This window comes from Crocodylus siamensis, chromosome 4 (assembly GCF_052110815.1).
Source record: "Crocodylus siamensis isolate JL-2025a chromosome 4, ASM5211081v1, whole genome shotgun sequence".
Taxonomy (NCBI): Eukaryota; Metazoa; Chordata; order Crocodylia; family Crocodylidae; genus Crocodylus; species Crocodylus siamensis.
In genome coordinates this window covers 84,776,722-84,803,613 of record NC_143398.1, presented here as the reverse complement: position 1 = coordinate 84,803,613, position 26,892 = coordinate 84,776,722, and the positions used below count along the sequence as shown (strand labels likewise).

General features: G+C 45.5%; 1 long non-coding RNA gene across 1 annotated transcript in view; it reads left to right on the top strand.

The window, feature by feature from the left end:
- Positions 1-4,542: 4,542 nt before the first annotated feature.
- Positions 4,543-26,892, top strand: part of LOC149865932 (uncharacterized) — a 32,530-nt gene continuing 10,180 nt past the window's right edge. Inside the window, exons 1-3 of the long non-coding RNA XR_016441812.1 lie at positions 4,543-4,850; positions 11,614-11,657; positions 18,319-18,477. This is a non-coding gene — a long non-coding RNA (uncharacterized LOC149865932). The remainder of the gene's footprint in view (positions 4,851-11,613; positions 11,658-18,318; positions 18,478-26,892) is intronic.

The window sequence follows — 26,892 nt, the reverse complement described above, 5'->3', positions numbered from 1 at the left end:
ATGTAGCCAGGAAATAAGCAAGAAACAAGGTGTTTTGTGGGTGATATTTCTTTATTGGGCCAGCTGCATGGTTTGGATAGGCTTGTACATGCTTTTGAAAGCATGAATTTGTTTCAGGGCCTAAAGAAGAACACATTGCATTATAAAGCATATCTTGGATGTGTACAGTTGTTTTCTGCATCCTGTCTACCTGGCTTACTTTAAGCTGTGTGAACATAGACTAGGTGCAGCTCATGTAGCCATTTGCTGTTCCTGGGACCTGTACAGAGAAATTGGTATAACTCAGGGCACGCAGGATTAGGGACAGGGAACTTGTAGGTTTGCAGTGGGGTTTGTTGGGATGGGGGTGCTGGTGGGTCTGCAGGGAATTGGTCAGTCTGTGTGGGGGAGGATTGTCCCATTGGAGGATGTGGGGTTGAGGGTAGTACAGTCAGGGTGGGGACTGGGGAGCACCTGGGCTTTCTCAGCCATGGGGTGAACTGCAAATGTGTACAGGCATTTATAAGATCTGGTTAACCCTCTCTTAGTCTGGGTTAACTTCATCTTGATGTAAGTTAGGGCACCTCCTCAGGTCAACTTTAAATTGCCCCACAAGTGGCATGCCCAAGCTAAGTTCTCTGGATGCCTACACAATTGGGTATGTAGATTGACCTAACCCTGGTATGTACCCTAAGTCTAGTCCAACCTTGCAGTTGGTCCAATAAAAACATATGCATTTGTTTGCCAAGTGCTATGTTTCTATAAAAATGATGTAGATTTTCTTTTTAAATCCCCACTATAACCAGTTCTTAAAAAAGAAAAGTAGGTTAATAGTTCTTATGTCAGGACTTTAACTCTTAAACAAGAGAGCTTTTTCAGGAAGATAAAATCTCCTTAAGAAAGCTAATGTGGACCTTTGAATAACAATCTTGTTAACTTAATAGGGATTTAAGTTGTGGAAAATACAGATTTACTTAGTAACTGCAGGTTGTTGTTTACCATGAGTACAGTTGTCAGGACAGCCATGATTTTATTTTTATCTCTATATGACAGTTTTATAATGTACCACAGTTCTTAGGCTGCTTACATAAAGAAGCAAAACTATGTTCATCCTATATTTGCATCCTTTACATTCTAATATTATAATTTTCTTCCCAACAAATGTATGCACTTTTTTTTTCTGCCTGTAAAGAAAAGGCCTCCTGCATATATCTTCCCTGTTTTCCTCCTCTCAGAGAAACAAGCCAGACATGGAGTTTTGCTTGCCTTGTCACATAGGCCAGGACAAGACTCTTCTTGCTTCTTGCTCCTTTTTTTTTTCCCTTGCTGAAGCAAAGAGCCTATTACTTAAAAACTGAAGTTTACTCTCCTGAGAAGACTGCCTCCAGCACTCTCCCAGGAACCTGACTCCACCCTGTGCCCTGATTCCTGTTTTTTGGGCTGGGCCTGGAAGAAAAAAGGCATGATAGGTGGCCATTATCACCTTGTTAATTATTTGCATGTGGTAGTGCCTAGAGGCCCCAGTCAAAGATCTGGGACTCACTGGGCGTGTCCAGAAAAGCCCACACATGCTTCTTGCCGTTTGTCAAAGCAGTCTGAGGCACAGCAAGACACATGCTAGGACAAAAAAACCATTGTGGGCAGTGTGGACTCAAAATTTGCTACCTAGAAATTTAGGTACCAAAATAAAACATGGGGGGTGGGGGGGTGGGGGTGGTAAAAGTTGGGCATGCCCTAGGCAACTGGAGGCTCAGGTCTTCCACAGAGATGCCCTGGTGCTGAAGCATGCTACCTGCCTGAGGAAGGCAAAAAAATGGTGTAGGCTGCAGGGACCTGGACCTGGGCTCTGTCCCAGGTAAGTGGGAGGGGGCTAGAAGGGGGACTCTGTGAGGGTGTGTGGGATCATGGGAGGGAGCAGGTTGAGAGGTGGGTCTCCCACCTGCCCACTGCAGAGGCCAAATCCTCCCCACAGGGGCTACAGACCACCCCGACACAGGGCCTGCAGCTTACTTGCAGCAGCAGTGGTCATTAGGGCACGTGGGGCCTCGTGGCACAGACACCTCCCAAGTGGTGCGGGGCATTGTGGGGCAGCGCAGCTTGGTGCTGGCTGCCTGACACCCCGTGCCGTCTCTGTCACATTGCATGCATGTGGCCCAGCTCAGTGTGGCATTGCTTTCAGGCAGCTCTGGGCCACTTGGGCTGGTGGTGTGGCTGTCACCTGGGGCCCCATGCCAGAAACCCAGAGCTGCCTGAAGGTGCACAGTGCTGCACTGAGCTGAGCCGCACCCTCGCAATGTAGCAGAGCCAGCGCTGGGTACCAGGCAGCTGATGCTGAGCTGTGTTGCCCCCTCCAGCCCTGTACTGCTTTGGTGGGGGGGCTCTACCATGAGGTCCCAAGCATGCTGATGGTAGTGGCTGCTGCTGCTGCTGGTAAGCTGTGGCTCCTGCGGGGGGGGGGGGAGCTGTAGTCCCTGGGGGGCTCTGAGCACTGTGGGGGACAGGGCTCTGGGCCCTGCAGGGGAGCTGTAGCCCCTGTGGGAGGGCGTGTGGCCCCTGTGGGAGGAGCTGTGGCCTCTGTGGGGGGGCATTCCATGAGCTATGGGGGGATGCACCCTGGGGGGGGGCAGGAGACCCACCCCTCTTGAGCATCACCCCCATACGGTCCCCCACTGCTACAGTTTCCCAACAATCCACCCACAAACTCCACCCCTCCTAGCCACCCCCACAACCTCCTCACCCACATACCTGGCCTGTGGGTCAGGAGTGAGGGGACTGGGGTGGAAGGCAGGCTGTGGATTGAGACTGAGGGGAAAACACAGGGGCAGGGCACTGGCATATCAGGGGAGGGGAGGGAAGGGCAGTGGGGGGGAGTTCTGTCTGGGGGTTTTTCAGCCCCTCCTAGAGGGTGGGGTGGGCATATTGCAGGCCCCCCGAGGTGGGGGATGAGGCTCCTATTCATCCACTCCAGGCTTCAGCACCAGCTGAGGAGGCCCCCAAAAGAGCTCCATCTGCTGCTTTCCCCCCCCCCCCCCCCGAAAACAGTGAGCACTGGCAGACAGCCTTGGCCACTGCTATGGCAACTGACAGCTAGATTCCCCTCTCTCCTGGATCCAACAGTGAACTTCTGTTTGGTCTGGAGTAACATTACTTGGAATGCTTTGCAAAAATCTTTTTGAGTTACAGATGGGAGCTGCACTTCTGTCTGCAGCCATTGAGCAAGGCACCCAAAGATGGTCTTCATCAGATAATTGAAGGATACAACATAGAGTAGGGAGGCCTTAATTACCCGGACATCTGCTGGGAGAAGCAATAGGCCAGGTCTGCCCATTCATGTAGGTTCTTAACCTATGTCCAAGACCTGCACCTAACACAAGGTATGCAGTCCTACTAGGGGAAATGCCTTACTTGACTTGTTCCTGACCACAGGGGAGGACTTGGTGGGGGATCTGCAGGTACAAGGTAACCAGGAGATGGTGACTACCTGTTGATAGTATTCACTATCCGGTGAAAGGTAGGAAAGATAACTAGTAGAGCAGAAGTGTCAGACTTCCAGAAGGCCAACTTCAATGAGCTCAGGAGACTAGTTAGAGTACAACTGAGGGTAGAAACATTGGTGAATTGGGAGTCCAGGAAGGGTGGGAGTTCCTTCAGGGACTGATCCTGCAGGCACAAAGGGGTACCATCCCAGTACACAAAAGAGCCAAGAAACCCTCTTGGCTGAGCAGGGAAATCCAGGAGAGACTACAGGGAAAAAGAGAGCCTTACAGGTGGTGGAAGCAGGGGGCAAGCCACCAAGGAGAAGTATACCTGCTTGGCTCGCACTTGCAGGCAAGCGGTGAGGAAGGCCAAAGCAGAAACAGAACTCAGGCTTGCAATGAAGATTAAGAGTAACAAAACATCCTTCTTTAAGTACATACGGAGCAAGAAGAAGTTGTAGGGTAACATAGGACCACTACAGGATGGACTAGGGCAACTCATAACAGATAGGATGGACAAAACTGAGCTTTTAAATTTATTTGCATCTGTGTTCCTGGACATGGATACAAACACACCTCCTAATGAGAGATACCAATCCACCAGCGGTTAGTGGTGACCTAGTGAAGGGGCACTTGGAGGGTTTGCATGTATTTAAGTCAGCAGGCCCCAATAATCTCTACCCAAGCGTACCAGAGGAATTGGTCAGTGTCATAGTGAAACCACTGGTGCAACTGTTCGAGCACTTGCGACACTCAGGACAGGTCCCAGAAGACTGGAAAAGGGCCAGCGTGGTCCCTATTTTCAGGAAGGGGAGGAAGGAGGACCCAGGTAATTATAGGCCTATTAGCCTCACCTCTATTCTTGACAAGACCTTAGAAAAAATAATAAAGGATCACATTTATGGGGGCCAGCAGATAATACAATGTTAAGGGGCAACCAGCATGGGTTTATAGCAGGCAGATCCTTGTAAGGGGGTGAAGAAGGTTCGGGGCGAGGGCGACGCTGGCAGTGCCGGGGACCGGCCCAACTTCCGGGTCCCGGCGGAAAGCCAAGCACCTAAGTTTCCCCCTTCCAGGAACCCGGAAGCACCCGGGTCGAGGCCTACCCGGACAGATAGATAAAGAGAGACCAGCGGGTCTGGAGAGGGCCCCGGCGGATTCAGAGGCAGGAGCGGCGGGTCCGGAGTCGGGAGCAGCGGATCTGGAGGAGAGCTGGGGAAGAGCCGGCGTCGGGAGAAGCACCCTGGAGCGGGTGCGAGCTGCCTGGAGACGTGCTAGGACCTACTGGGGCAGGGGTAAGCCCCGGTGCGGCGAGGAGGCCCGGCCAACTGACGGCGAAGACTCGAGCAGCTTAGCGCCGCGGGAAGCAAAGGCACCCGGCAGGAGCTGGGTACTGTAAGTACTATAATACAAGGGCAACCACAGGCAGGGAAGTCACCGCGCCTGTGAAATTTGGGAGGACTAAGGGGCGGAAGGAGGCCCTGGGAGAGGGCAGAAGATCCCAGACCAAAGTCAGGAAGGGGGTCAGCTGTGCTGCAGGTAGGGATATTGGGGAGGATAGCTGAGGGGCCAAACAAACCCCGACTCCCATGAATCCCTGTGAGGAACTTTGTGTTGGACTCTGTACTTTGTTTTCCTTTTGAGCATTTTTTTTTTTTTGGGACCAGTGTCCTGACGAGTGGCCTGCTGAGGGGCAGCCGCTACCTGGAGGACTGGGTGTAGGGGAGGAGGAGCCCTCAGGACCCCTGGACTCAGCGGAGGTGGAGTGCCATTTCTGAACTGCATGCGCCACTATTGTGAACCCCAAGTTACCATCAAAGTCGTGGCAGGAGAGACTGGCGTGGGTGCAGTGAGGACGACACATTCCCCTCCCACCGGGGGTCCCCTGTGAGACAGTCGGTTGACAAACTGCGTCCCTCACAATCCTGCCTAACTAACCTGGTCTCTTTTTGACCAGGTCACAAAGTGCTTAGATGCAGGAGTAGAGGTAGACGTTATTTATTTGGATTTTTAAAAGGCTTTTTGACACAGTGTTACACTCAATTCTTACAAGTAAACTACATAACTGTGATGTGGATTTTTTCACAGTCAGGTGGGTGGAAAACTGGCTTATGGGATGTACCCAGAGAGTGGTGGTAGATGGGTCGGTTTCTACTTGGAGAGATGTGGGCAGTGGTGTCCCCCAAGGCTTGGTCCTTGGACCAGTACTGTTCAATAGCTTCATTAGTGATCTGGATGAGGGTGTAGAAATCACTCTGTCCAAATTTGTAGCTGACACCAAACTATGGGCTACAGTAAACACACTAGAGGGTAGGAAGCAAGTTCTGGTGGATTTGACAGGCTGGGGAAGGGGGCAGATCAGAACAGGATGCAATTTAACAAAAATAAGTGCAAAGTGCTGCACCTAGGAAGAAAAAATCACCAGTACACCTATAGACTGGGAAGTCCCCTTCTAAGTAGCACAGCAGTGGAAAGGGATCTCGGAATCATAGATGATGCAAAAATGAACACGAGTCGCCAATTTGATGAGGTAATAAGTAACGCTAATTGCACTCTTTCCTACACTGGTAGGTGCATCACAAACAGGTCTAGGGAGGTGATACTTCCCCTCTATGCAGCACTGGTGAAGCCGCAGCTGGAATACTGGATCTAGTTTTAGGTGCCACACTTCAAGTTAGATGTGGATAACCTGAAAAGGATTTAGAGGAGGGCTATTCATATGGTCAAGGGCCTGTGGGTAAGATCCTATGAAGTCAGATTGAGGGACCTGAATCTCTTCAGTCGCCTCAGGAGAAGGCTGAGAGGTAATCTTGTGCCTGTCTACAAACTCATCAGCAGCAGAGAATAGGGGAAACCGTTTACCAGGGCACCCCTTGGGGTTACTAGAAACAATGGCCATACTCTGAAGAAGAGTAGATTTAGATTGGACATCAGGATGAAATTCTTTATGGTGAGGGTTGCCAAAATATGGAATGGGCTTCCAAGGGAAGTGGTGCTTTCCTCTATCTTGGAGATATTCAAAAGGAGATTAGACAAGCACCTGGCTGGGGTTAATCGACACCAGCACTCTTTCCTGCCCAGAGCAGGGAGCCAGACTTGATGATCTAATAGGTCCTTCTGACCCTAGAAATCTATGAACTCTATGAAAATGAAGGTGAGAGGATTAAATCAGCAAGGCTTAAATCAGCACCAGTTGATGATGTCTGCTGTTAAATGATGGTATTAAAACAAGAGTAAATATTGGCCAACTCTTTCTGGACACTCTTCGTACTAACAAGTGTGGAACATCAACACACGTTCCTCCATCTATTGAGAATGAGTCTGTGGGCCTAATTTTGTCTATGTATGTAGCACAGGGTTGCTTATAGACAACAGAAATCAGTGGCAGGTTGCAAAATGTAAGGGCCACAGAAATTGGTGCTATAAACTCAAACAGCAAAGAATATCGGCGAAACAGAATGTAAAATGGGGTATATACTATGTAATAACATGGAAACCATAGACACTGCTTATCACAAGGTTAATACACAGCTTTCTTTTGCTGTCCTCAGCAGTTTTGGACACTTGCCACAGTTGTTTTTTTCCCACATGCGGACTCATTGTCTCCTCCAAACCTCACCGAGGGGAATGATTCTGCATAAACTCACATAGTAAGATTACTCACTGGCATCTAAGCAGTGCTGTATGCTGTGACATAGCCTTAGTACCTTGATCCCTGTTGCAGGCCTTCCAATGGGATGCTAAGAACATACGCAGTGAGCTATAAAGCCATATGGCTCTCAGGTGACATGGATGCTGCCAACATTTTTAGAGCCACTTTATGCTACTCTAGCCTTTTTACCTTGCATAAAGGGATCGGAGGGGACTGAGGACTTTGCTCTTTTATATCTACAATGATTTTCTTTTTAATGTGTGTTTTATTGAAGTAACTCACCTTATTTTGGGGGATGAGAACTTGCTTTGCTTTCTCTGTTTTACTAGAAAGCTAGGTTTCACTGAATCTATCACAGGTTTTATCGATTCAGGAAACTCCTGCAGTATATACAGCTGCTTTTTCCAGAATTAATCATTGGATTAGGTGGCTGTTTTACAATGCCTTTACCCAATGCTTAAGAGAAATTCTTCACCCAGCTGCTTCAAGTGACTGAAAATTATCTCCGTCTTTACAGGGAATGCTTTGTATATCAGCCTGGAAAATCCTATTTACAGATGTTTTTTTGAGCAAGGGAGTGGAGCAAGTAGAATAAACCAAGTCTTTATTAGCAGTTGCAGTTGTATCTGCCAAAAGTGTAATGAGATCCTCATAAAAAATTATACAGTTGTATGGCCTCTGTTAAATTTTATATAGGTGATATGTGGCAGGAGGCAGTAGAAAAGATTAGGGTGCTAAATTTCTCTGTTAGCTTTCCAAAAACAAAAAATCTGTGGTTGTCATGAAAAAATTAACTCATTTATAATGGATTTCCCCAAGGAAACATTGGGCAGATCCATAAGCGTATACATTTCTGACTGCGATTGCTTGATTATTTGAATAATGAAGACATGATTTCTTGAGGGATAGATTTCTTGATGTCAGTGACTGATCCACTGCCATCCACTCTGCTCTGTTTATCCTTTGGTCTTGCTTTTATTCTTACCCTATAGAAATGCCTGCATTGGGCCTTTCAAACTCAGCAAGGAGCATAGTAAATAACTGATGCCAGTTCCACAGCAATCCTTAGCAATTCCCAATATCATCCATGTCTGCTTGGTTGGTGTTTTTTTTTTTTTTTTTTTTCCTGTGTTGCTGCTTACTTTCCCCTTACCCCTCATTGTGATTGGATAGATAAAGAGGCATAACCCACTTGCAACTTTCATCTTAGAGTTGCATTTCCTGGACTTTGAATTTCAAAATATTCAGTTCCATTGGAAAGTTTCACAAGTAGCTGATGGCCTTGATATTCTTTGGCTCTTTTGGTACTGAAGGGTTTATGGAAAATTCCACTTCTAACATTCAGGATAATTTAATATACGCATTTTTTTATTTTATTTTATTATTTTTTTTTTTTTTTTGAAGCTATGGCTTAAAAAAAATTTGAATACATCTTCTGACTTGCATACTTTTTTGTTTAGCTGTTTTCCTTATTTCTGTAACCTTCTGTGATTATAATGACTTAAAAAAGATAAGCAGGGTTGAATGTCATTAGTATCTGATGACATTGCGAAGAGAACTTTGGCTAAGTTCAGTAGTTGTCATATTTTCTTCTGAGATTGATATTGTTTCCTGTGCTGTGGAACTGCTGTTTTTGGGGGGCCTTGTAAATTCAGGAAAACTTTAGAAGTTAAGGAAGGGTGGGAAGTTAAATGATATACTTAAATCTGTGTAATTCCCTGTGTGGACACTCTAGGACTGGTTTTCAACTTGTGGCAATTAGCTCCAAGTTTAATCATGTGCAACATGTGGAGCTGGGTCAGCTGTCAGGGGGTCAGACTGTGAGCCCAGCGCTGCTCCCCCCAGCTCAACATGCTGCAGAGTGCCTGGATGGGGCACAAGGGAGCTTCAGTGTGGGGCTAGCTGGAAGGCAGCTAATGCACTCAAGCACCCTCCTGCCCCAGCCAGTCACTTTAGTGTTGACATGTGTGCTGCTATGGAGTCTTTTAGTAAATCTTTTTTTGACTTGTAAATACCAGTTGTGGCAGGGCAGCTTTGGTGTCTACCACTTTAAGAGCTAGAACAGGCAGCAGAGCAGCCTGCAGGTGGCTGCACTCCCAATCAGGAGTCATGTGGCAGGAGGCCACCTGATTGGGAAGAGGGTCCAGCTGCTAGAGATAAGAGCAGGCCCTGAGCAGTGGAGCCAGGTAGTTCCTGCCAGTAGCCAGAATGGGAGCATTGTGTGGCTGGACCTGCTGCTTACATAACATCTTGGAGGTACAGGGCAGGAACTAGGGGGATGGAAGAGTTTCCTGGTCCTGCAGCATGACCTAAAACTACTTCCTGCTAGGGTAGGATGGTGTGGTGGGGCTTTCTGTGGCAGGGTGGTTCCCAGGAAATGCCACACAAGTTGCCTCCCTAGTGAAAGGTGAGTATGGGGTGCCTTATAGCCTCAGCCCCCACAACCTGGTGGGTAACCCAGTAGTAGGGACAGGAAGGACCCGGGCATGTCTATGGGCCCTTGTGTCTCATGGGGTGTAAGATACCATGGCCCCAGTGAGGGGTCAGAATGGACCCCCAGTAAGGGACCAGAATAGTGGCCTGAGTCAGGGGGGCATACTGTGTATAGTAGGCTGGCTGAACAGAGTAGGGTTGCAGGGACAGCCTGAAAGGCTGCACATGATGGTGCAGAGTAGAGTCTGCAAAGGCAGGCCTGAAGAGTTGCGCAGGGGTGCGTAGAGTAGGGTTGGTGTGACCTGAAGTATTGCGGACAGGCTGGCCACAATAGTATGATAACATAAGTTGGAGGCCCTAGTGAGAAGGGCAGGAGGCCCAGGCATGGCTGAGGAAACCTGAGGCAGACTGTGTACTGCAGAGGCTATCTGCGAGGCATGAGACATGGTATAAGGAGAGGTTTGGAGCTGTGTTTTAACACCATTGACATCAGGGCAGAAAATGGGTAGCCTCCCACATTACATCCTCTTTTATACATCAAGGCATGGCAGGAGAGAAAGGTCAGACTGCCCTAGACAGGTGGGCAGGCTGATGTGGTGGCCAGCCTTGTGACTTCCCCCCGTCCCACAAGTACTGTTGTGCTGTGGAGTAAATTAGCTTACTCCAGCCTAATAGGGGTACACGTGTGGACCCTGAGACATTTACAGTTCAGCTAATTAGTCAAGTGTGCAGTAAACATTTTGTGTAGACATGCCCAGTATGCTGATGGTGATCGACTGTTGCCTGTGGCCACAGGAGACAGGATGAGGAGTAATGGTCTTCAATTGCAGTAAGGGAGATTTAGGGTGGATATTAGGAAGAACTTCCTAACTATGAGAGTAGTTATGCATTGGGACTGGTTGCTTGGAGAGGTTTTGGAGTTTTCCTCCTTAGAATTTTTTAAAAGTCTGTTTAAAAAATACTTGGAAGAAAAGTTTTAGATAAGGATAATCTTGTCTTGAGTAGTAGCTTGCCTTCAGCCTTATTTTTTCTTGTTTGATTTTATGAGTCTCAGGCCAGAGAGAGCTGAATTCTAATGGTGAGTCTTGTAGTGAATCTTGTATAGATTTTGTATACTAGAGTGTCCCGAGGCATTTTACAAGACAGCTTATAGTGTATATTCTGTGCCTGTTTGGTAGTTCTCAAGTTGATGCTGTAAACACTTGCACTAAAACCTTTTATTTACTGTAAGGCCTGAGACCCATGCCCATGATGCTAGTTCCCAGACACACACAGTAAGAGAGAGAGAGTCCTTGTCTCAAGTTTTTCACAGAGAGAGAAAACAAATGCACAGAAAGGTAAAAGGACTCAGTCAGTACTGGACATGAGGTTGATAATACTAGCTTGAAGGCAAATCAAATCTTAGTCCAGTGCATTTTTCAAAACAATGTGCATAAGAATATGCAACATGCTTTCTGAAATAGATATGATATTCATAATTCTGGCAGAGACATTTCAGTATAGACTTTAAGCCACTTTTCCTGGCTTTAAAGTACAGTGGCTTGTAGAAGCTACAAACCCACAGCTTGTACACCCCAATCCAGAAGATTTAGTTCTATGAGCCACTCGTAGAAGTGCTTGGCTGACTGCTCAGGTGTATTTTTCTTAAACACATTTAGGGTCTACAGCTTGAAAACTAGGATCTGAATATCAAATCCTTTGAAAAAGTTTAGATGTGGTAAATAACCAGCCCACCCAGAAGTCTCAGGGGTCAGACTAAATTCTGTACAGGCAGCAGTGGGGAGAGTTGTTTTGCCTTCAGTTTTGGTTAGTGATTTTTGCTTTCCCAAGTAAAATGAACTAGTACACGGATTCTGTAATTGTGGTGTGAGGGGAGAAATCCGTAACTGCCCTCCACCCCCAGCCAAACGTCCACTCATGAAGCTCCCAGCCTCACTTGTCCACACCATGGGAACCAGTCTTTATCGAGATGCATGCAGATGAAGTAAGGGTGGCAGGGGCAGAGGGGGCTTTACACAGAGATCTAAAATGTATACAGGGATCTAAAATGTACCTCCCTTCCTCTGTCCACAGCAACCATCCTTGATCTGAAGGAAGGCACATTTTTTTTGGATATGGTAAGTCCAAACTGAACCCAAACTTCTAAGATTCACCCCAATCCTAAGAAGAAGAGGAATCGAGGCAGTCACAGTCCTTTCCCTCTCTTCTACCAAAAATATGTGCACTGTCATTCCCTAAACTACTGTCCAGCTTTACACGTCCTTGGAAAGTACCATGGTCTTAGGTGGTAATAAGGCAAAAATACTAGATTTCCACTCATCCACCCCTGCTACAAGCAAGACTTCCCTAGTCATTCACTCGGTCTTAACAGTTCTGTGAGATTATACCTACCTGAGTTTTGGGAAAACTGGATTTCCTCCCAGATCCCAGTAATGAGGAAAGCAGATTTTCCCTCCTATCTTTCTTCAGCCCAACAAAATGCCCCATGACAAGCAAAATCCACTTCCATTCTCCATTATTAGCCCACAGCTACAGATGCAATAAAAATTATGGAAGGTAAGGAGATATATCAGAAGGCAGGGCTGTTTACCTCCCCCAAATGCTTCGGATACTACACTGAAGAATGGAAGTAGTCAGCGTAAATCACTTGAACAGTTGGCAGAATTCAAAACAAGGTTTCATATATAGATAACAATGCTAATAATTAATTAACAAAACCCTTTAGAAACTTCTAAATTGTGACAGTGTGAAAACTAACATTGTATAGCCTTTATGCTTGAACTCGTGAAACTGAGACTGTACTTTGAGGAGATTTTAGTCATGAGCAATTTTTATAGTCAGGTTGCAATTGATTAGGATTCAGAGGCTAACGCTTAGTTAAAAATCTTTCAGGAGGTTGTGAATTCTCTCACAAAGTTTCTAAGATTTGTTGAAGGTATTTACAAATGGGTAGGCACTGGACAAAGGCAGTGAGGCTTGTGGGCTGGAGAGAGCAGGTTCTATGAAACTCAGGGAAGAAAAGCAGAGAGGGCACACTAATGACTTTTTTACCTTGGGTACCACCCAAGTTCTGCAGTTTGAAGCACAGACTGCTGTAGTTAGACAGCTACTGGTACCCAAGCTACCTTGGGTCTGTGTACAGAGACATGCATTCCAGGGCAACATTTTCTCAGTTTGATCAAGTTATAGACATCCTCAAATATGCTTTTAACTGAAATTGTGTTAAGTTCCTTAGATGAATAACTTTCTCCCTTGCGTACGGGCACACCTTATACCTTAGACTGGCGCCGGAGGCAGTTCAAGCACCCACTTTGAACACCTTCAAGACACATTTGGATGCTTATCTTGCTGGGATCCTATAATCCCTGCTGACTTCCTGCCCCTGGAGGAGGGGGCTGGACTCGATGATCCTCCAGGGTCCCTTCCAGCCCAAATGCCTATGAAATCTATGAAACTTATTTTTTCAGATGGGGGGCCTGTAACTGTTCAAGCTCTTTCTGATGGTTGTGAATTCAAAAGAACTGATGCCTTATGTATTTTGTCCCTCTTCCTCCCTCAAATTCTTAATTTTTCTTCTAAAAACTATATTTATCCCTGTCTACCTACTTTCTAAGTTTTTACTTTCTTTTGTATTACTGTCAATATTTAAATTGAAAAATGTACATTTCATTATCACTTGCCCAATTTTTTTTTTTTTTTTTTTTTTGCATTGATGTTAAGATGAAGAAAATAATCTTTTGTTCCGGGACTCTTCTGTTATAAATGACTGCTCATGGCAGTATGGATAAATAAACTGTGATGTGGCAGTATTCAGTGTTTGTGTGTAAAGACCTAAGGCCCTTTTTGTTAGAGGGGGAACCTAACTATTATGATAAGCAATCCATGTGATGGCACACTTGACTTGTTTGTCATGACTTGTTTTCTCCCTGGGGGAGAGTTCGGGGCATATTTTTCTCTTTCAGGCAGAAGCTGTAGTTCTGATGCCCGTTTTCTCCTCCATCAGCTTGCTCAACTACCATAGTGTCAATTCAGGTAGACGTCATTTTAGGCCTTGTCTTTTGTCTTGGGAGGTGATATGGAGGTGCCCACAAACCCTGAGACCCTCAAATTATCCATAACAGTGGAGGAAATATTCAGTCTATAGAGGCAGCTTCTACATCTCTAGAGACAGCTCTTTTCACCAACAAAGGCTGCCATAGATTTTCCACATGATAAGATACCAATCTGAAGAGAAGGAATTGGATCTGTTATTTTCTTGAAAGGGAGACCTTGGAATCTCTGGCCTATCCATCAGTAGTTAATATATGGAAAATGATGGAGGTGGGTGGGGGGGATGATTTTTCTGACTGCAAGGAAGTGAAAAGGCTCTACAAGTCACCCTCTTTCCCATTTCCAAGACATCTATATTGCACAGCTTGAAACTCACTGTTTTGTGGTAGCCTTCCATTACCTACTTCCCTTTTGGATGCAATGAATCTGGACTTTTTGGGCCCCATTGTGACTGAAAAACATTTAGGACCATTTCTGGTTTCATTGGGGTTGAGGCATCTTTCAGCTGCTCTCAAATAAGAAAATCAACTTCAAATCCCTGAATTTGCTATTAGGAACTCATGCAGATTCCATTTTGCATCTGAAGGCATCAAAGATTTCATAGATTTAATAGATTTCTAGAATTGGAAGGGATCTGGTAGATCATCAGGTCTGACCCCCTGCTTCAGGCAGAAAGAGCACTAGGGTTAGGTAACCCCAGCCAGATGCCTGTCTAATTTCCTCTTGAACGGCTCCAGGGTAGGGGAAAGCACCACCTCCCTTGGGAGCCCATTCTATATTTTGGCAACCTTCACCATAAAGAATTTCTTCCTTATGTCCAATCTAAATCTGTTCTCCTTCAGTTTGTGGCCATTATTTCTGGTAAACCCGAGGGGCACCCTGGCATATAGTGTCCCCTATTCCCTGCTGCCCCCCCCCCCCCGATGAGTTTGTAGGCAGCCACAAGATTGCCCCTCAGCCTTCTCTTGTGGAGGCTGCAGAGATTCAGATCCCTCAGTCTGACTTCATAGTATCTTACCTGCAAACCCTCAACCATATGAGTAGCCCTTCTCTGAACCCTCTCAAGGTTATCTACATCCCTTATGAAGTGTGACACCCAAAACTGGAGGCAGTACTTCATCTGCAGTCTCACCAATGCCATATAGAGGAGAATTATCACTTCCCTAGACCTGCTCATGATGCTCCTGTTGATGCAAGAAAGAGTGTGGTTAGCCTTGCTTACTACCTTGTCACACTGGCGACTCATGTTCATTTTTGTGTCAATCAGGACTCCAAGATTTCTTTCTATTGTTGTGGTGCTCAGAATGGTATCCCCCAGTCTATAGGTGTGTTGGAGATTCTTTCTCCCCAAGTGCAGTGCAACACCTTGCATTTATCTTTGTTGAATTGCATCCTATTCTGATCCAGCCACTTCTCCAGTCTGTCCAAATCTGCCTGAATTTGCTCATGTCCTCTAGTGTGTTACTATGCCCCATAGTTTAGTGTCATCTGTGAATTTGGACAAAGTGCTTTCAACACCTTCATCCAAATTGCCGATGAAGATATTAAACCGTACTGGTGGGAGGACAGAGCCTTGGGGGGACACCACTGCCTACATCCTTCCAGGGAGAAACCATCCCATCCACCACCACTCCTTGGGTGTGTCCCATAAGCCAGTTTTTCATGCACCTTACTGTGAAAAAATCCACATCACAGTTACTCAGTTTACTTGTAAAAATTGGGTGCAATACTGTGTCAAACCAAAGATGGTTTACTATTTCTGTTCACTGAATTGTTAATATGATAAGTCTTCTGTCTTAGAGCTTAGGGCCTTTTGCAGTGGCCTCTAGGGGCAGAGAGGAGGGAGATTTTTTTTCTCTCCATGGTTAAACTCAATTTTCTGTAATTCACCTGTCTGAAATATTTCGTGTTACACCCTGAAGTAAACCCCAGAAAAGAGAATTCTATTTCTTCTGACCCTAATTCATAGATTCACAGATTGTAAGGCTGGAAAGGACCTCCGAAGATCATTGGGTCCAGCCCCGTGCACCAAGCAGGGAAGATAACTGGGGGTCAGGTGATCCCATCAAGGTGACTGTCTAGTCTCCTCTAGTTTCCTAAGGACACTCCTCCAGAGAGATAGATTGCACTTTAGAAAGAGTCACCCAGATACCACATGAAGAATTGCTACACTACAGAAGAAACCCCTCCACAAATTGCATGCTTTTGGTTATGACATCACTCCTCCCTGGAACCTATACAGAAAGTCCTCAAGCAATTGCAACTCATACTAAAAGAAGACCCAATTTTTAAAGAGATCTTCCCAGAACCTGCCCATCCTAGCCTTCAAACAAGCACTAAACCTCGCTTACTTCATCACCAGAAACAACCTTCCTACCAGAAACAACCTTCCCAAAATCACACCGAATGGATCCAAACCATGCCATGACAAGAAATGTAAAACCTGCCAAAACATTTCCACCACCCCCACAGTTACTACACCCCACAACAGAGCCATAAGCATTCCTGGATCTTACAGCTTCACCTCTAGAAATGTACTATATCTCACCCAATGTATAGAAAGGGTAATGGTAATTTTAAAATTATTATTATTATTATCTCTGGAGAGGTGAGGCCCAATACTAAAAGTTTGCCTGGGGCCCCCAGGACTCTAGGTATGGTGCTGGATAGGGAGGCTGGAAGCAGTGCATCCTGGGATACTAAAGGACTGCAAATCGATCTTTTTATCTCTGTGGAGCTGACTGAAGTTACCCTAAGAAGAGCTAAATAGAATGTCTCAGTGATAAACTTTGACTGAAGTGGCCTAACTTTGAGATGTTTAGAAGGCACTTAGCATGAATTAATGAGCTTTAATATATGAATGTTTGCATGTTAAGTGTTTTTAGAATGGTTTAAATACAATAGATAACTATACCTTTACGCAGCTAGTTCTGGGCCACTCCATAAAGTGGATTATATGGAAACAGCTTGAATCTCCATGTCACTTTCTCTTTATCAAACAATAACAATTCTAATTTTGACTTGCTATTCTTCTACAGCTGCGTTAGAACAGAAGAAAAAATATGCAGCAAAAATATTAATCCTGTATATACATTATGAGGAAAAATGGAGTATGGAAAAGGTTAAAAACAAGACTTCTAGGCATAATAGTGTGTGGGAACCAGGGATAGGGAGAAGAGATCTATCGTTTAAGCCTGGAGACAGTATTGAAATATTTAAGATCACACTATGAAGAGATATTAAAGTATACATAATATATGAAATCCCATTGAAGCATCAGTTTTGCAAAGGCATATACTTCGGTAGAGACAAGACAAAATAGTACACAGGCATGGGTTTGAATGTACTTTCCCTACCAAATAGTAGGGAAGTACACAATCTTCCCCACCCCCACCCCAAAAATTCTGTACTGACCCCTACCCTAAAACTAAACAAATGCACTATTTCTTCTAAAAATCCTTCATGGCATATCATTCATAAGCTATCTAAAAATTAGCCCGAAACTTTGATCTGACATTGGCCTCTAAATGCATATTATCACAAGCAGCTGAACACTCACGAGCACTGTTTTGTATGCCAAAAGAGAATGAGTCTCTGGCAGGATTTTTAAATAAAATTATTTTTAAATAAAGCATATAGTACCATATGTTCAAGGCTACTTGAAAAATCTCTGCGGCGTGTTAAGCCTAATGTAAACATGTGGATCTCTTCTACACAGGGGTTTAAAATTCACTCTCCAGCCCCTTATTCAAATCCCAGTCTTTTCTCTTGACTTGTTTCCACTGTCAGCACTCCCTGCTTATGCTTTTCAATAAAAGGTGGTTTTGGTCTTGTCTCTGATATCTCTATCACAAGGCCTCCTAAAAATAAACTGGAAATTGTTCTTTTTTTCCAGACGGGTGATCAAATCTAAGACCCAGACAAGGAAGTTTCCAAAGCAGTCAGCATTGCTGATGTCTAAGGGTGACAGGGGCAATAACATGTATCGTCTTCTAGATAAATGATTTTTTTGGGACAAATCATTAGTTAGTGTAAATTGCAATGGATCTGTGACAGCCAGTGGATGTTATACCTGCTGAACCCTTATATAGAGAGCTAGATCCTAAATTGACAGGAGATCTTTGCTATGTGTAAGCCCTCACCCCAGCTAATGATTCCCTTTTAAATACCCTCTGGTGCCTGGATTCTTGGTTACTTTCAGAGATGTTGTAATTTTGTGTGCTCTTTGGGTGTAAAGGAAAGAAAAGATTGTGCCCAATGTGACACCAGAAGCAGAGTTACTAACACCGGGAGCAATGTGTTCACAGAAGGGAGTAGAGGGGGAGAGGAAAGGAGGAACAGTGTGCACTTCCATACAAAAATTAAGCTTAGTTCTGCAATATTTCACTGTTCAAAATGTAGCCCGATACTGTTATGGGGATTCAAAAATTTAAGGACAATGAATCGTCATAGGCGATTCCATCCTGAGAGGTACGGAAGGGACCATTTGTCGCCAGGACCCTTCAGCACGAGAGGTCTACTGCCTGCCTGGAGCTAAGATTCAGGATGTGACGGAGGTAATCCAGGCCAGGATCAAGCCCACCGATTACTACCCCATGGTCCTTGTCCATGTGGATACTAATGATGCGGCCAGAAGAACCCCCGATCACCTGATGGCAGACTACCAGGCTCTGGGCGGCATGCTGAGGGAATTTGGTGCACAGGTGGTATTCTCTTCCATCCTACCAGTGAACGGACGCGGAAGACGGCATGAGAACTGCATCCAAGAGACCAACTGGCGGCTTCGGCAGTGGTGTCTCGAGGCAGGCTTCGGCTTCCTGGACAATGACCCACACATTACAACGAGGGACATGCTCAGCTGGGATGGGCTTCACCTGTCCCCCAAAGGTAAGCGTGTGTTTTCTTCCAGGTTGGCGGATCTCCTCCGGCGGGCTTTAAACTAGGCTCGTCGGGGGGAGGGGAAGATGAGGGTGGGGGAGGCTGTGGACCACCAAACCAGGTGGCACCCACAAGGACAGCCCAGCCTGAAGAAAGAGAGCTTTGGGAATGTGAAAGACAGGGGGTGGACAGCAATACGGCACAGGTAAGGAACGGGAAGGTTAGAGACAAAAAGCCCTTTAGGACTTGGAGCGAGGGGGTAGCAAAAGCACCAGTCACAGGGCTCAAGTGTCTATGTACTAATGCTAGGAGCATGGGGAACAAGCAGGATGAACTAGCGCTCCTGGTTGCACTAAACGACTACGACTTAGTGGGGCTGACGGAAACCTGGTGGGATCCATCCCACGACTGGGCGGTACATATTGAGGGCTATAGATTGTACAGAAAGGACAGAGTGGGGAAAAGGGGGGGAGGGGTTGCGCTCTATGTTAAGGAGCAATATACATCAACCCTCATCAAGACAGAATCAAAGGATGAGGAAGTAGAAGGACTGTGGGTTAGGCTACATGGGGGGCAAGGAGAAAAGGATTTGGTGGTAGGGGTCTGCTACAGACCCCCACATCAAGGGGAAGAAATAGATTTGGGGCTCCTGAGGCAACTCTCAGAGACCATAAAAGCTAAAGAGGCGGTGGTCATGGGGGACCTAAACTACCCGGACATCTGCTGGGAGACACAGACAGCAAAGTCCCACCGCTCACGCAGGTTTCTAACCTGTGTACAGGACCTCCACCTGACGCAGGAGGTACATGGTCCCACTAGGGGGAATGCCTTACTGGATCTGGTATTGGCAACGGGGGATGACATAGTAGGGGACCTACAGATCGGTAGCCATCTGGGGGACAGTGATCACCTAAAAGTACAATTCAACATAAGGCGTCGAGTGGGTAAGGTAACCAATAGGGTGAACGTGCTGGACTTTAGGAAAGCTGATTTCAGTGAACTCAGGCGATTAGTGAAGGATGCACTGGAGAGTAGTAGTTTTGAAATGATGGGAGCCCAAGAAGGGTGGCTGTGCCTTAAGGAAGCTATCCTTCGAGCACAAAGCGAGACGATCCCCGTGCGAGGTAAAAGAGGGAAAGGGGCCAGGAGGCTTCCCTGGCTGACCAGAGAAATCCAGGGCAGACTAAGGGCCAAAAGGGGAGCACATAAAAAGTGGAAACAGGGAGAGATCACCAAAGAGGAATATACCTCTTCTGCTCGTGCTTGTAGGGAGGCAGTTAGACAGGCCAAAGCTACCATGGAGCTGAGGATGGCAACCCAAGTAAAAGACAATAAGAAATTGTTTTTTAGATATATAGGGAGTAAAAGGAAGGCCCAGGGAGGAATAGGACCCCTGCTAAATGGGCAGAAACAACTGGTGACGGACAGAGGGGACAAGGCTGAACTCCTCAACGAGTTCTTCGCCTCAGTGTTCCTAAGCGAGAGGCATGACAAGTCTCTCACTGGGAGTGTAGGGAGGCAGCAGCAAGGCACCAGACTTCCATGCGTGGACCCTGAGGTGGTGCAGGGTCACTTGGAGGAACTGGATGCCTTTAAGTCGGCAGGCCCGGATGAGCTCCATCTGAGGGTACTGAAGGCACTGGCCGACATCATTGCAGAGCCACTGGCGGGAATATTTGAACGCTCGTGGCGCACGGGTCAAGTCCCGGAGGACTGGAAAAGGGCCAATGTGGTTCCCATTTTCAAGAAGGGGAGGAAGGAGGACCCGGGTAACTATAGGCCAGTCAGTCTCACCTCCATCCTTGGCAAAATCTTTGAGAAAATCATCAAGGCTCACATTTGTGAGAGCCCGGCAGGACAAATTATGCTGAGGGGAAACCAGCACGGGTTCGTGGCAGGTAGATCGTGCCTGACCAATCTAGTCTCTTTTTATGACCAGGTCACAAAACGCCTCGACGCAGGAGGAGGGGTGGATGTCGTATACTTGGACTTCAGGAAGGCCTTTGACACGGTATCCCACCCCATACTGGTGAACAAGTTAAGGGGCTGTGACTTGGATTACTGCACAGTCCGGTGGGTGGAGAATTGGCTGGAGGGTCGCACCCAGAGAGTTGTGGTGGATGGGTCGGTTTCGACCTGGAAGAGTGTGGGCAGTGGGGTCCCGCAGGGCTCGGTGCTTGGACCGATACTCTTTAATGTCTTCATCAGCGACTTGGATGAGGGGGTGAAATGTACTCTGTCCAAGTTTGCAGATGACACTAAACTATGGGGCGAAGTGGACACGCCGGGGGGCAGGGAACAGCTGCAAGCAGACCTGGACAGGTTAGACAAGTGGGCAGAAAACAACAGAATGCAGTTCAACAAGGAGAAATGCAAAGTGCTGCATCTAGGGAGGAAAAATGTCCAGCACACCTACAGCCTAGGAAATGACCTGCTGGGTGGCACGGAAGTGGAAAGGGATCTTGGAGTCCTAGCGGACTCCAAGATGAACATGAGTCGGCAGTGTGACGAAACCATCAGAAAAGCCAATGGCACTTTATCGTGCATCAGCAGATGCATGACATAGGTCCAAGGAGGTGATACTTCCCCTCTATCGGGCGCTGGTCAGACCGCAGCTGGAGTACTGCGTGCAATTCTGGGCGCCGCACTTCAAGAAGGATGCGGATAACCTGGAGAGGGTCCAGAGAAGGGCCACTCGTATGGTTAAGGGCCTGCAGGCCAAGCCCTACGAGGAGAGATTAGAGAAACTGGACCTTTTCAGCCTCCGCAAGAGAAGGTTGAGAGGCGACCTGGTGGCTGCCTATAAGTTCGTCAGGGGGGCACAGAAGGGAATTGGTGAGTATTTATTCACCAAGGCGCCCCCGGGGGTTACAAGAAATAATGGCCACAAGCTAGAAGAGAGCAGATTTAGATTGGATATTAGGAGGAACTTCTTCACAGTTCGAGTGGCCAAGGTCTGGAACGGGCTCCCAAGGGAGGTGGTGCTCTCCCCTACCCTGGGGGTATTCAAGAGAAGGTTGGATGTGTATCTAGCTGGGGTAATGTAGGCCCAGCACTCTTTCCTGCTTATGCAGGGGGTCGGACTCGATGATCCATTGAGGTCCCTTCCGACCCTAGCATCTATGAATCTATGAATCTATGAATTTCTTCACTGTTCTCTTCTCTAAAAGCATAACAACTCTTTTGCTGTATTAAATGCTGTTCCATTAAAAACCTGGAGTAAGGCATGCAAATGATGTTATTTTGCACTTTTCTCTAGTGTAGGAAGGTATTGCTGGTGTCCTGAGCACAGTTCCTATGGAAAATACTGCTAGTCCACAGCCTCTCATCACCCTTGCCTACCAGGGCAGCAGGTTTAAATCACCATCTAGGGTATAATCTATCCAGTGCTAAAGCTAAGATGTCATACTTGTAAAATGTAACATGCAGGGAAAATGATGGCAACGTAACAAATCTTTGTTGCACTTGAACAAACTTTAAATCATGTAATACATTTCCGGAAACCTCATTAAATAGTCATATTACTTCTGTTTCTTTTCCTTTCTTAACATTGCTAATCAATTGCCCATGAATTTGTGCAGAAGTAGTAGCATTGTCCTTTCTCTAATAATAGAATGCTATAATTATAAGGCCTAAGCTTCAAATTGGCCTTGCATTGCCACCTTTCTTATCATCCCTTGTCAGGGAAGCAAAGTATAATACTTTGGCCATATGCAAAGAGGGACTTTCTTTTTCCTTCAGTCTAATTTGACTTGAAATTGCATACAGGGTAGCTTTGAAGGGGTAAGGGAAGACCTGCAGTGAACAGAATGGGTGGCAAGATGAGCTCTGATTTATTTGATGAGGCCTAGTTAAATACAGCAGATTCTTTTTCCATGGGGGAAGAAAAAGAGGCATCATTATATCAGAGCAGAAGCTCACTGAACACGAGGATAAGGGAGTTCTATTCTTGACGCTGCAGATTAATTATGGATGACCTTGGGCAAGTCACCTCGCTTCTGTGCTTCCATTTTCATGTCTCTTAAATGAAGATAAGGTTTCTGACTTTTTCATTGTGAACTGCAAAATCTCTTAGTGATGTTTATTAAATTCCAGTCTCTGGATCAGAAAAAGGAAAAGAGGAGTGATTAGAAATAGAAAGTTGAATTTACACACATCTTGCCAAACTGTGGGGACAAATTTTTACAATATATGCTAGTCTAATAGAATTTTCTAAAATATCTTGTTTCCTACCATGCAACTGGGGATTCTTAAGTCCCAGTAAAATCTTGCAATTCAATTTAGCTGCTTTAAGATGTTGCAAAAATACCTCTTCTCTCTTTTGGTGCTGTCCCTGCCGTTTTTGAATGTAAAATAAAGTGGTCGGGGGGGGGGAGGGGGAGGAAAGCAATACTCTGAAGTAAAGTAAACTTTCTGTCAATGGGAATAACATCCGCTGTTGCAAGTACTTAAGCATCTCAAATTAAATGCACATATTTGTGTGGAAAATCCTTAAAGAAAAAAGAAAGCCTGACCTTTGCAAGGAAATAGTTCAAGTAAATTTCAAACACTACCTTACACCCAGCCTGTGATATAAGGTTTCTGACATACATTACATTCATCTATCATGGGATAGATATTGGCTGCTGTGGTTCCCCTGCTTTACCAGTGGCAGGTTAAGGCGTTAGGTACGTGCTATGTCAGGGTTGACAGTAGTCTTATGCAGAATTGAGATTATGGTTTGGATACATGGTTTGGATAAGGATAATCCTGCCTCAGGTAGAGAGTTAGACTGTATGACCTCTGGAGGTCCCTTTCAGCTATACTTCTCTATGATTCTACGATAAGCCTTGGTTTACAAAAATAGAAGGAAAGACCTATGCTTCAAGCCATTGCATGATACAAACTGAAATCTCTAGTTCTGGCTCTCTTTAGTCGCATATTCACATTGAAGTCATGGAGTTATGTTCTGTACTACCAGATAGGGCTGTTGTATCTTCAGGCATGGGTGGATCTAGGATTTTGAAAAGGTGGTGGTGGGGGAATTGCAGACAGTGTGGCATATAGCAGTGTTGCATATAGCACAACACAGTTTCCCCAGTTAAAGAGAAACTAAAAGCTTTCTAATATGCTAGGGGACTAGCACTACATTATCCAGATTAAGATCAAAACAAAAACAAATACTGGAGTGTACACAAACCTGCTAGATTATATTAAGAGTAAAAATCCCACAAATTAGGCAAAAAATAGTCAAAAGATATGGTTTCATGAGTCCTGTAGTCATTGTAGTTACATGTACATTTCTTATTCAGATTCGTAAAACATATCTGGTCTTCTTGAATGTCTTGACAGTGCCTCCAATACTTCAGTGTCCGTCATTTCTGCACCTGAATTAATATGACCACACCTGAGGTATGGTTTTTAGTTAGAGCTAAAAGCAATCTGGGAGGCAATGAAATCAGAGATGTTTCCAGGAATGGCCAACAGACATCTAAATTGCAGAAGAAAGGTAGTTTGAAAAGTGGAACATCAAGACCATTAAAACATGTGTGAAGTGAAAAGAGATTAGCAGGAACCAAGTAAATTATAATGAATCATCAAGTCCTCAGTGCTGTATGAATAGAAATACCATGGTACTTCCCAGGCAATTGGTTTTAAACTTTGTGTGGAGCAAGAATCTGAAGCAAGGTGCAATCGCTGCATTCCCCTTGGATCTGCTCCTGTCCCCAGGTATCCCACTACTAATTTAAAATTTCTCTCCTTTCCATAATTATTTTGGTAATTGAAGAGGGTGGTTTGATTCTTTTCTGTACCTAAAGTTCACACTCAGGCCTAGGTGTGACAGCATGTGTGTATTTGGAAATGAAAACAAAGAAGGAAAGATCCTACACTTTTTCTCAATAAGTTAGAGGCAATTTCCTCACATATGCTTTGGTTTATCAAAAAGATGAGTCTTATGAGTATTTTTATCATGTCAGACAACATTTCTGTCAGATGCATGGTTAGCAAAGTTTCTGATGATGCACACAGTGCTGGGTGAGTGATCAGTAATCAGATCAGGTATTGAAAATACATTTTGACCACTGTGACATGTGAAGGATATTTAAATTGATTACGCTGTCATAGAACTTGGATCAAAAAAGGGGAAGTGCTAGTCAGCTGTGTAACTAAAAATGTAGTGGAGAGGTGATTCGACTTGCAAAGGGACTTCTTTGTCAGAAATCCCTAGATTTTTGTTGGGGGGAAAAACCACATGGGAGAGGGCGGGGGACAGTGGGATCTACCCATACATTGAACTCTACTCGAAACCAAAAACTCAATTTCAGTATATGCAAAACATGCTAAGGTCTTTTTTTTTCGTAATTCTATAATTAAAAAAAAACTTATAAGAAATGTTTTTAAAGGGTAGAAACTATTGTCCTCTCATTATTAACCTCAAAATAGCTTAAGTCAAGGTATAAAGCAACTCCTTTTTTTTGTTTTTTCTTTAAAAAAAATTCAACAAAAAAACCCAAAACCAAAAAATCCCTCCCCTGGAAAAGTAAAACCAAAACCAAATAACGCCCCCCAAAACACTGCCTGACCTTCAACATAGCAGAAGTAATTAGTGGCATTTCTCTTAAAAGGCACTTACAAAACTCCCTTTCAGATCAGACAAATATACCCAAATCACACAGGAAGGGACTAGGAAAAAAATCAACATTTCAAGGTTTTAACCATTACTGAAAGGAGAAAATGGGTTTGTCTTTTCTTTTCTTTTCTTAGAAGCAAACTTTCCCTAGGCTCCACTTTCTAATGTATCTTCAGGGTTATCAAAATATTAACATGTCATGGATGGGTGAGTTTTATATAAAAAAAAAACCCCCAAAAGAAAAAACAAGAAAGACCGTTTCTTCAGAAAAGTGAAGTAGACTCATTTATCTTTCCAGTCTTGGAACATTTACAAATATGTATGATACAATATGAAAGAAATTGGAAAGGGAATATGTACTTATTCAGTTTTGGTGCCCGTTATAAGATTTAAATCTATACTATCTAGACCCAAGGGAAGAAAATGTAACATACTTTGAACTTGATCAATACTTTCCAGTATGACCACACCAGAAAAAAACTGAAAACTAAAGAAATCTTCTTTCCAATAATTGTTTTCTATTTTTTAACATCTGGGAATAGTGTGAAGAGAAGAAATGAGTCTTGTAGCCTGCTCTGAAGATCATCCTTTTATTTGGGCTCACAGAAATGTGGTGGGACCTAACACATGACTGGGCGGTGAATATCAAGGGATATAGGCTGTACAGGAGGGATAGGACAGGGAGGAAAGATGGGGGTGTGGCACTCTACGTCAAGGAGAAATACACATCCTCAACAAGTAGCAAAAGGTATTGGGGGGGCACACTGAAATGCTCTGGGTTAGAGTACAAGGAAGTTGAGGGGAAAAGGACTTAATGGTGGGGGTCTACTACAGGCCACCCAACCAAGGGGAAGAGCTAGACTGGGAATTCTTAGGTCAGCTCACGGAGGTAGTTAGGTCAAAGGATGTGGCCATCATGGGTGACCTGAACTTTCCAGACATCTGCTGGGAAGAGCAGTCAGCCAGGTCTGACCGCTCATGCAGGTTCCTACCTGAGATACAGGACCTCCGTCTAACCCAGGAGGTGCACAGCGCCACCAGGGGAGACGCCTTGTTGGACCTGGTCCTGGCCATGGGCGACAACCTGGTGAGCGGTCTGTGGGTGCTCAACCACCTGGACGACAGCGATCATCGCCTGCTGGAATTCACCATCCAGCGCAAGGTGGCAAAGGCCTGCAGCAAGGCAACAGCCCTGAACTTCAGGAGGGCGGGCTTCAATGAGGTAAGGAGAATAGTTGGGGAGGCACTGAGGTCCCGGAGGGGAGAGGATTCAGGTGTCCAAGGAGAGTGGTTGTTCCTTAAGGAGACAATCCTCCAAGCCCAAAGGGAGGTAATCCCAACACGGATCAAAGGGGGCAGGAGGGTACAAAAGCCCCCATGACTCACCAAAAGCATCCGGGAATGTCTTCTAGCTAAAAAGGAGGCGTACACACAATGGAAGCGGGGGGCCATTACCAGGGAGGACTATACCTCGGTTGCTCAGTGGTGTAGGGGGGCAGTCAGGAAGGCCAAGACAAAGATGGAACTGGGACTAGCTATCCGGACCAAGGACAACAAGAAGTCCTTTTTTAAATATATAGGAGGTAAAAAGAAGGTACCAGGTAACATGGGGCCTCTGCAAGGCACGCTAGGAAATCTGGTCGTCGCACCAGATGACAAAGCTAAGCTATTTAACAGTTTTTTTTGCCTCCATTTTTCTAAGCAGGGCCCGGGTCAGCCCCCCACCAGGACCCCTGTAGGTCCCAGGGGAGGTGCACCCAGGCATCCAGTGAGGATCTAGTTAGGGAACTTCTGGAGAGACTGGACGTATTTAA